Source organism: Limulus polyphemus, unplaced genomic scaffold (genome assembly GCF_000517525.1).
Source record: "Limulus polyphemus unplaced genomic scaffold, Limulus_polyphemus-2.1.2 Scaffold34, whole genome shotgun sequence".
NCBI lineage: Eukaryota > Metazoa > Arthropoda > Merostomata > Xiphosura > Limulidae > Limulus > Limulus polyphemus.
Window position 1 is genome coordinate 452,626 of NW_013665644.1, and position 12,077 is coordinate 464,702.

At 31.1% G+C, this 12,077-nt stretch overlaps 1 pseudogene; it reads left to right on the top strand.

The window, feature by feature from the left end:
• The first annotated feature begins 409 nt into the window (after positions 1-409).
• LOC106460633 lies at positions 410-10,519 on the top strand (annotated as a pseudogene).
• Positions 10,520-12,077: the final 1,558 nt, after the last annotated feature.

Below are 12,077 nucleotides of genomic sequence, written 5' to 3' on the forward strand. Positions count from 1 at the left end.
CGATATCTATTCTGGTTTTTAAAGTTTGGTTCAGTTTGTATATAATAATCTTGTCCATTTGAATAATGCTTTACACTTTTATTCTGTTACTATATCAATGTTTCTATTTTCTGTCACTTTGTAATTTCACGTGCTTTCTAGAAACAAGGTTTAAACGATATAATAAAAACATTAAAATCAGATAAATATAAGTGTTTAGGTGCACCTAATCTAAAAGCCTGAGCAAAACCGCTGACGATAGATCAACTTTATCCCAAATTTACAGATCTGTTGAAGCTTGTTCCTAAATTCGGCTCTGAGCACGTGACGTCATACTACTTGACTTTTGTGTGTATATTTATCAACACCGGAAAGAACTGGAATACGGGCAAGGATAGCAGATATATGATATTGTGCACTAGGTTGGTTCTATAGAAAGAGTTAACTCCAAGAATAAGGTCTACTTTTAAGAATATCGCACAATTATCTATATTTTCTGGGCAGGCTAATTCATTAAAGATGCCTCTTCTGTCACCACAAACATCAGTAGAACAAGAACTTCAACCTCATGAGGTAGGTAACTAATTTCTTTGTATATCATGAGGTAGGTAGTTCAGTTTTTTACTACATATGTCATGAGGTAGATAACTCAATTCTCTTCTTTAAATATCATGAAGATGGTAGTTAGTTCTTTACTTTAAATGTCTTGAGGAAAGTAGTTCAGTTCTTTACTATACATGTCATGAGGTAGGTAGCTTAGTTCTTTACTATAAATATTACGAGGTGGGTAACCTAGTTCTTTATTATAAATGTCATGAGGTAGCTAACTCAATTCTTTACTTTAAATATCATGAATTGGGTAGCTCTTTACTTTAAATGTTTTGAGGAAGGTAGTTCAGTTCTTTACTATACATGTCATGAGGTAGGTAGCTTAGTTCTTTACTATAAATATTACGAGGTGGGTAACCTAGTTCTTTATTATAAATGTCATGAGGTAGCTAACTCAATTCTTTACTTTAAATATCATGAATTGGGTAGCTCTTTACTTTAAATGTTTTGAGGAAGGTAGTTCAGTTCTTTACTATACATGTCATGAGCTGGGTAACCTGGTTTTTTATTATAAATGTCATGAGGTAGGTAGTTTATTTCTTTACTTTAAATGTCATGAAGTAGCTAGTTTAGTTCTTTAATTTCAATGTTATAAAATAAGTAGCTCAGTTGTTTACTTTAAATGTCATGAAATAGATAGCTAAATTGTATATTTTAAAATTCATCAGGTAGGTAAATTAATATAAACAGATATAAGTAAAAGCCTTGGCTTCTGTAACATTTTCTGACTAACCTTATAATATAGCTCGATCAATCAACTTTAAAATGGCATTAAAACAGAAAACTTGACAATTTAAAAAACAGAATTTACACTAATATATGCATGAATATATATATATATATACTTGTCAATTTAAAATATCTCGAACAATGTCCTTCGCCTACTCAAAATCCTTACTCGTGCCTTGACTGTGTTTTCTTATTACTTTACTCTGCTCTTTTCTTGAAGATTTCTATCTTAACGCAGAAAATTTTCCAATTTTGTAACATAAACTATTTGTCACGACTAATGAACTAAAGAGGAGAACTTCGACCTTATGATGACGATAAGGCAGTTTCAGGTAACAAAATCATCGGTCGAAATCATTCAGCTTCATTTCAGTAAAAAATACACTATCAGTTATTAGAGAAACCACGAGAAACATGCCTTAATGAGTGTAATATCCAAATTATAGTTTTTATCACAAACAGCAATACTAGATAACCATATTTATATTGTTCGTTACACATTTTGTTCCCACAAGTTTCAAGGAATAGCCTTCACCGTTATATTTTCGGTAACATGTTGTGTTACCAAAAACGTCAATGGCTGTCTTTCAACTTTATACTATCAGTAACACAGTTTGGTTCCACAAACTTCACTGGTTAACCTTCACCTTTATATTGTCAGTAACGTACTTTGGCACCACAAACGCCAGTGATTAACTATCAACGTTGTACTGTCGGTAACACAGTATGGCACCATAAACGTCACTCGTTAATCTTTGCCGTTATATTATTAGTTATACAGCTTGCCACCACAGACGTCACTTGTTAATCTTCAGTTTTATACTGTCAGTAACACAGTTTGGAACCACAAGTTTTATGTGGATAACAAATGCCTTTTCGGCAATGTGCAGTACACTGATACATTAAATGCATCTTTAAACATTGCAGTGAAATAAAAGTAAAAAAACAATATAAGTCTGTCAAAACCAGTTGATAGACAAATTAAACTACTGCTTCTTTTCAAGTCTAAATTTTCTCTTCATAAAACTTGATGAAGTTTCGACTCGCTTACGTAAATGCTGAGAGCTAATCGCACTTGATAACAAAGTTTTTCTAAATTCATTGTGTCTTAGGAGTTAACGTTTTAATTGTCGATCATGCTGTTCCATTGACCATGATTATCATTTCCGATCAACACCTAATTTTCGACTGAGACAAGGACGGCGAAGTCAGTTTTATCTCACACAAGAATTAAGAAAACTTTTACAGAACCTATACTGTACATGGACGTCGGTTATAAATGCTATTTTAAGAAGAAGAAAGACACAAAAGTCCATGAAGCTCCATCATAGGACCTGTCATTGTGTGTGGTCGAATAGGATTATTATCATTCCAGTTTCTTCGGCTATGAAAACAGTTGTTATTTTGAGGATGGTTGGAAACTTGTAAACTTTTAGCTTGTGAGCCTTCGTCAACTTCAAATCCTCGTTTTGTTAGGTATTTTGTTAACGGTACAGAAGGTATGCCAAGCTTCATCTGAATGTTGTTTTTCGGTAAGAGGACTTTCCCCCATAAACCGGCATAGTCTTCAATTTCAGATCAATGCATTTCTGAAAATTATCTTTCGATTACGTTTCATAGCCTGTTCGTGTCCCAAACTTTCTGCTATGCTGGTTTTTCAACTTTCATGGAAAAACATTGAAACCCACTTGGAAATGTTGTGATCTTGAGCTCTACATTGTCTAATGATCTCTCTATTTTAAGGTTTTTAAATCATTCTTACAAAGTTCGATTGATCTTTTGTAAAACATATATTTTGTTGTCGGAGGCAAAATTTTCACTTGTTGTCATAGTAAAGTCAAGTTCATTAATAACTGTTCACAAAACAAGTATATTTTATTTTCAAATCATAGAGATTACAAAATAATTAAAAGTATTGAAATATTCATTTTCAGCTAAATTGGCATATATTTACCCCTGAGAAAATGATTTGAATTGAAACATAAAACATAGAACTGCAAATGTTAGATGCACTGTAAAACCAGATAATGTAAAAGAAATAAATTATCATGCTTCGATTACTATCATATAGTAATTTTTAATTGATCATTTTTTGAGTATCATAAAGCGAAATGATATTCCTAAGAGGTTTAGGTGTCAGTATAAATGTTTGATCATACGATGTGATCTATTTAGCTAACATATATCCTAAGATCACCAGCAATTATCACAGCTCTGTTTACCATATGTTAAGACTGGAAGCTAAATATAACATCACAAACTTGCCAACGTCGGTCTTCTAAACTTTTGGCTTCAGGCTGACAAGCCAAGGATGTTTATTCTATAGTAAACAAAAACTACTAATTTGTAAGATAAATAAATCAAAACATTTATAATGCTTTTACTGACACCGGAATGTGTTTACATTTTCTGTTTATACCCTTACGTATATTTACTTTATTAATATTTGGTATACTCTATCCGTTAACATAGTTATTGATCTTAGCAACTCTCTATAAACATCAAAAATCAAAAGTTATTCTAGTTTCCCTTGTAACACCATGGGAATTCAGTAAGAAAAGCCTTCCAAAACCAAAACATATCTTTTGGCACAATGTTTCGTATGGCCAATTATCTCAAACATTCACAGTTCGGCAGCTACAAAATTAAAGATACAGTCGTTATCAATCATTCTCTTCATGACAGGATAAAAGTTTCGTTGTATTTATCTAACCTCAATGGATCTTATTAATTCAAGTTATAAACATGAAATGAGTTGTAATAACATGCAATTTCAAGGATTTCGGTGCTCGATCATGCCAGTCACTGAATAAAAGATGTTGTTTGTAGTGATAACTGGTATATGCATAAAGAAATGGTTCGTGCTCGAAAACACATCTGTCTGATTTACTCAACTAGATAATTATCATTAGTGGTACTATTCTACACCAACACTTTGTTATAAAATAATTACTTCAGCTTATTTACTTCTTCTTCTTTCTTCTTCTTATTATTTTTTTTGTAAGATGATGTTGTGTGGTATCTAAAATAAAACGTATTTTATTTAACTTAATCGTTACAGAGAAACGCCGCCAAAGAAAGCCAGATCTTAATTTGGTTGTGGAACACACTCGAAGAAGTAAGCACAGAAGACTTCGAGTACTTCCTTCGTGATGGTGTTATGTTATGCAGGTTGGTGTTTTATTTTATGCAGCTTTGTGCGTTTGTCATGTACGTATATATTTTCACAACTTTTTCTCATTTCTAAACTATCTATTAAATGGGGTATAATTTATTTTACATTAGCTTATCAAATTGCATAACTCAGTAAATATACCAAATTTAAACATTAAGAATACCAATCAGTTCTTTGTTTGTACATTAAATCGAAACGTATTCTCATGAGTTTGAATAGTTCTAGTACTGAGTGGATTTCAAATGAAATTAAATGGCTCAAGAAAGGATACAAGAACTACGAAATATTTCAAAACATTCAATTACATTGTTAACAAAGCGTTGATCATTTCATCTAAAGTTTATTACATGGTTGTTTATAATTATTTTTTCAAAGGCACTTAAATAGTACGTGAGTATGACTCCCTATCATTGTCAATAAAACCAGAAAATCCCATAATCTGACAATTACTTTCAAAGCACGCTTACAGGAACATTAAACTGGTACAGGAAAGAACTCAAACGTAATTTCAATGTTTACTAAAGATACTTCAAAAACACCCAAACAAACATTTTATTCATTCCTCTGGAGCATGGAGGGTAAAAATTATATGTATTTGTTTTATTTCATTTAATATAACAGAGTTAAGCCATTCGAATTGGGCTTACCATCTCAAAATATCCCTATAGGCTAACGACCACGAGACACGCGTTCACATATACTCAGATTAGGTATTGGAATTGCAAGGCATGCGGCGACAGTCCTTGAAGAAAATTTAGACGTTGGAGAGATGGCAATCGCAATTTGGCCAGATTCCATAGAGTTAGTAATATTTGGTTTACAGTTTATCCTTTTAAGAATTTAACATGTTAAGAGCTTGCTTATTAATAGAAAACCTTTTAAACTATGTTTTGCAACAGTAACAATAAATTCAGTGTCTCTCATAGAAAAAAAAACAAAACATCAATTGTGGGCTCTTGTGTTATTAATACAGTGTAGTGATTTTCGAGTTATCTAAGTGATACTTGTGATTTTTTATATACCTTTCAAGTGTTTCAATATGAAGTTTTACACAATAAGGTCAATATAGTCTTTCTTTCCTTTATTTTATAATCTTTCATGTACTCAAGTGTTCCTGTAAGTTTTCCATATATATATATGTTCTAATCTATGCCTGGCTTGTAACATTTCTTTGTTTAATATGTTCTATAAGGTCACATTTTTTATCGTAGGAAAATAACATTCGAAGTATTCCTGTTTTAGAACATTTCTTATTCTCATGTTTGTCCATCGGTATCCTTTAATAAAACATGTCTGATATAATTCAGAAAAATTGTCATTTTTTTAATTTGAAGCTCATCCGTGTCTAAGCATTAAATTAGAAGTCCTTTAACGCTAATATTCAGGTATCAGTATCCGCGGTGGGCAAACAGCCCATTGTGTGTATCTTTGTGCTTATCTATAAACAAACAAAAGTTATTCTGATTTCGTAAACTTTAATTATTGTTTCTTTTTCCCATAAACTTCAGGCGTCATGAAGATAAAATCCTAATTATTAAATGTGAATGAATCATCGTTTTCTTAATTATGATAATATTATTATCGATAAGATTTAAAATATTTTCTCAAAGGAAAAGTTTGCTATTATAATTTCATCTGCGACAGGTTGATGAACTTCATCAAGCCTGGGTCGATTCCAGGAGAGATTAAACCAGGAACAGAAGCCAAAAGTAAAAACAAAATATTCGTTTATTTCTCCACGCTTGTGAGGCGTATGGAGTTCCCAAGGAGTTCCTGTTCGATCCAGAAGATCTGCTATTCATGAGACACATTCCGAAAGTGACAAGATGTATATTTCATATTGGAAAACTGGTCAGTATCTTATTAGTCGTAACGCTCAGCTATCAGTTTTTCAGCCTGATATTTCACTGTTTATAGAACACTACTTACGTCGGTCAGATATGCAACTGTTGTGTCAGATATGCCATTCGTGTTTTAGCTAGCAAATGTTAACCAAATATATAACTCATATTACAATTTCAGAGGTAATTTCTGCTTATAAATTAATATTGTGATCATTTTCTTATTTTTATTACAATGTATATCCTCGCCATGGATGCGACCCCGAGAGCTCTCGCGTTTCTCTACAAATTGAGTTGAAATGTTAATCTCCTTAGCACTTTCTAATTAGTCGGATTTAAACAACTCAAACTACTACATTACACATTGCCACTTGGTAGATCCCATTTTCAGCTTATAGATGCCAGTCACGTGTATCATTCTTACTTCAGCCATTCAATGATATTACTTTTTCAACTCTTGTCATTCAAAAAACTACGAATCTTTATTTGTTATGTTAATTTGACGTCACCATTTTCATGTAATAAAACTATTATTATTTCACTTATAATGCACACTGTTTTAAAGAACGGTGATATTTTCTATATGCTGTAAAGATGTAATGTTTCTATACTTGGTAATTATAATCAAAGGGTCAGTATATATCTATATCTATATATATGTATGTATGTATAAAAAGTACTCCGATTTGTTCTCTAACTGGTCCCTTAGAAACAGAAAGTTATAAACTTATAACAATAGTGGAACTTATATATTGTTGCATAATACATGTACATTTACAGAACTTCACTAACATTTAGAATATCTCTTCTATATGTTACTAAAACAAGATGTTCATATACGTATGATAGGAAAAGATATCCAACGTTCCACATACTTTGAGCAACACACTAAATACATACAATCTTTTGCTCCTCAAGGTTTCTTACAAAATTAGTATCTGATCAGTCTTATATTTAATCTCTGAAATACTCTGTGTTGTTAAAATAATCAGCTCATCAACGCTTTATTTATTTCTCTGTTATCAGAGCATGATATTTCTTCCTGTTGTGCACGTTACTCACTGATGTACAAGATTATTCTTGCGAGTCTGTTATTAATATGACATTTTATAAAACAATTATTTGTAGCTCTGATCAAAGTAAGGTATATATGTATATTAGAGCTAAAACTTAATTTATAAATTAATTAAATGAATTCTATAAGAGACTGTGAAGAAGTACATGACGTCATAAATCTATATACAATAAAACTTAAACCTTAGAGAACCACCAGTTTGGTGTTCTTGCTATTAATAATATTCTCGGTCAGCCATTTTAGAAAATTTAAGTTGGCACTAAATCCATGTGCTAAACTAAAAGTGCAAATAATCTTCGTAAGTTTAAATAACAAAATCATGATATTATGATCAATTATATTAAAATCATAAATAATATTCAACGTTAAACTGGTACTCAATTAAAAACATTTCATTTAGGCCTATATTAGATAGGCCTAAATAAAATGATTTTAATTGTATACCAGTTTAACGTTGAATATTATTTATGATTTTAACTTTATACACAAGTGCCAAAATACTATAACAATTATATTAACTCAGCCAACTTTAAAGAAAACTTATAAATGTTATTACTTAATAACACGGAAAATCCATCAAAAATGAAAAACATCTATAGTTAACAATTTCATTAAAAACAAAAGCTTGAATACTTACCAAACGTTTCTACGCAGTCCTATGTCTTCTTCTGTGGCTGCTGTGTGTTATAATTAACATTACTTAACATAGGTCCCAGTACAACTGTACTACCAGAATACCACGTGTTACTACCATAATCGTATTTAGTCAACTACAGTGAATCACAACTCAAATTGACAACTGAAAAAATACAGACTGTGTCGAAACGTTTAATGAAATTATTTTAAAGTTAATTTTGTCTGGTGTGTCAGTAAATAAGATTTGTAACCCAGACTTTTTAATCGTCCTTTATATTGAAAAACAAAACAAAAACAATAATAATATAAAGCGAGTTATTTGTTCCTAAAACACATACAGCACTAAATATGAATATATACTTAATAAATCATGCACTTGCAGTAGAGAACATCCAACAATAAAAACTGACCAAAGATACAAAACTGGCTAAAAATATTTTTTTTAAAGAGCATTATTACCTGTACAGGGGATTAAACTGATGTTCAATAACTGATTGTCTAAAAAATATAAGATTACAAATTTTAAATTGATAACAATAAGACAAATTAAATCCCGCCTTTGATCCTGAAAAAGCGTTAAGGCAAATCGTTTTTTGTTTTTGTTTTTTAAATGCGGATACTAAATTGATATTGATATTACGGACATCTAGAAATCTGGGTATTTTTTAATATTTGGTAAAAAATATATTTCAAATATCTTGTTGCAAAATTATACTTGTTTCGATCTTAGCGCTTACAAATGTACTGATTTTATTCATAGATTAAAAATATCTCTGCGCGGGAGCTATAGCTAGTATGCCGGATTGTGAATTCGAGGATCCATGGTTTGCATCTCGTCATCACAAAATCACGTTCCCATTGGGCCATAGAAGCGTTAAAAGAGTAACAGTCAAATCCAACTACTCGATTAGTTTAGCCCGGAATTGGTGGTGGCTGCTGTTGAATAGCTGTTTGCCCTCTAGTCTGTCCCTTTAAAATCAGGGACGGCTAGCATATTTAGCCCTTGTGTAGCTTTGTAACGTGCTTCAACCAGTTGATCTAAGGCCAGGGAAACCAGATGATGCACATTAGAAGGAAAAAAAATATTATTGTCACAATATGAACAATTTAGAAAGTGTGGACAGTATCAATAAAATACATGCTTTTTTTTCATTCTAGCGTATGTGTGTCATCACTCATCACTATTAATTAATATTAAATTCTGTTCAGTGCAAGCTATGTACTTAGAGCAAAACTAAAACTCAACCTGACAATCGGTAGAGCTAATTAAGCATATATTTATTACATTTCTATTTACAAAGACTAGAATGAATTATTTCATCAGTCGAGTACCCTCGCTGTCAACAATATTTTCGGCCGTAATTCCAATACTATCTCACCAAGTTTGGCCAGCTTAGGAGGTTTAGGTTAGTCCAAGATACATGTAGTGAGCTAACAAAGCTAAACAATCTCTGTAATAGAATTATAAGAATACAAATTAATAAAAAATGAATAAACTACCATACATTAACTAGTATAATCAATACTGTTAATGACAGTAACAATAAATAAATAATAATGCTTGCTAAGACTGAATATTTAAACGGCAGATGTTATTGCTACGAATGAATGGTATAAAGAGCCAAAGCATTTTTGCAATGATTCAAATAGTATATCATGTCGTCGTAAATTGTGTTCATCTACTCTTACCAACATAAATAATTGCCGATTTTTACTTTAGTTCTGTCTTCAGCTTATCTGTCAGATATATGTTGCATGAGTTGAATTTATAAACTGATAACAAATGAAAAGGGCGATAAAGTCAATAACTTTTGTTCTTTGGCAGGCAGAAAAAGACTCAAATTTTAAAGGACCTTATCTAGGTGAAGAATCTTACGAACCTGCTAACAAGGCTGGACGACGAAGAAGTGGAATGCCAATTGGTGACGACATCTACGTAGCGCATGTCAACGTTCATAATGTTATGAAACGCCTTCCCAGTATTGACCAATAATGAGTGTGGCGGCGCATTACTCATAGAATATAAAACATAATTTTGAATGAAGACAATTGTGTTTGAACCATCTTAATAATTTTAGCGAGTTACAAAGGACTGTTTGATATTTGCTCGTGTTTATCAAATGAATATTCCTTAGAGAATATTGAAAACAGTAATTATTGATATACCTATATGCTGGTAAGTGCTGTGAAAGGAAGAAAAACGTTTTTTCTATTATTTTTATTGTCGTTAATAGAAAGAAAAGAGTCGAGTTCTATTGCAAATTGCTATGGTTCACTAATACGTAATATGTCGGAATTAGTTTTTAATATTTTTCTCAATATACTCATTAAACATAGTTGCAAGGACGGAAACGGAAATATCATGTTTCTGCGAGGAAAAAAGTCTTTGCTTTCTATTCCTTGATAAGTAGAGTCACATTGATTTCAAACTGTTGAGAATATTACTTGTGATTTTTATTTATAGGAAAAATAAACTTAACTATTCGTTGACACTTTATATTTTCTCATTTTTATTAAATTGTTTACTTTAGTATTATTATTATTGCTCTTTTATTAAGAAAATACATAAATTGGAATTAGAAACATATAATTCAGTAAATTGAAAACATTGAAACACCTCGGATGCCTTATCACATTTTTCTTTTTAAGATGACTCCAGTGGCTCAGCAGTAAAGCTTAAAACTATAAATTTCGGTTTTCGATACCTGTGGTGAGCAGAACACAGATGGTCCATTGTGTAGGTTTGGGCTTAACAGCAAACAAACAAACAATTTTTTAAAAAGTAAATCAGGAACAACTCCAATGTGGCTCCCTCTAGTAGTCAAAAATATAATATTTCTAAGTCAGAAAACTAAAACGAACTTGGAAGAAGAATAATTATGGAACTTTATTATATATATTTATTATTTTGTATATTATTAAAAAAAACAACTTACTTATTCTTGCAAAATAACAAATTGTGTAACTTTGCCAGTGTAAAAGCTAGAGATGTTCAGCACGTGGAAACTTCGTCAATATCTAATGAGTTAAATGATACTTTATTTGTTTCAGTCGTTTATTAAATGGAATATACTGAGATATATATATATATATTCAGCATTCAGTAAAAAGTCATTAATTTCTACATCTGTATAGATTTTCGGATCTATCCGAATCTCTAGAAATTCTTTATTACAACCTACAGTTGATACTTATCTACAAGCGGTAATTACTATAATTAAATTCGAGAAATCCTTTTTAACTATACTGCAGCAAGTTTGTTAATACATCCATGAAACATTTTTTTCTCAAAATATTCTAGTTTTTTTATTTTCATCAGTCTTAACTTGTAATTAAAAAAGATGTTTATGTAATAGTATAACATGTGATTAATATTATATTTTGAAAACTTACTGCTTGTTATTGAAACTATAATTGCCCACCCAGTGGCACAGCGGTATGTCTGCGGACTTACAACGCTAGAATCCGGGTTTCACTACCCGTGGTGGGCAGAGTATAGATAGCCCATTGTGTAGCTATGTGCTTAATTACAAACAAACGAAACAATAATTCTTATGGATTCTTCTAAATTAATTTTTTAACCATGTTCCTATTGAAACAGCTATTTTAAATATAAAACAATATTCTGGGTTTCTAAATAGCACAATCAACAGCTTAACAATTACAATGATATAGGATCATCTTCTATCGTTTACTATTCCTTGTATTTAGTCAAGAACAAGTTTCGGGTAGGAATAATCAAATATAAAGTATTTTTCTTTGTCAGAGTTTAACCGCAAACTACACAATAAAGTAAATCACCGGAGGTCATAAGAAGGAAGAAAATATAACGTACAGGAGACGTGAAGTGAGAAAAGAAAAAAAAAACTATTATAATGCAAACAAAAATAATAAAATATAACATGAAGTAAAAACTTAGAAACACAGATTGTAGTGTACTAGCTTCGGGTAGAGAAAAGAGCAATGAAAAATGAAGTGTCTTGTGAAATAATTATGTAGAGACAAAAGCTGAGAACTTGAGATTATAGATGAA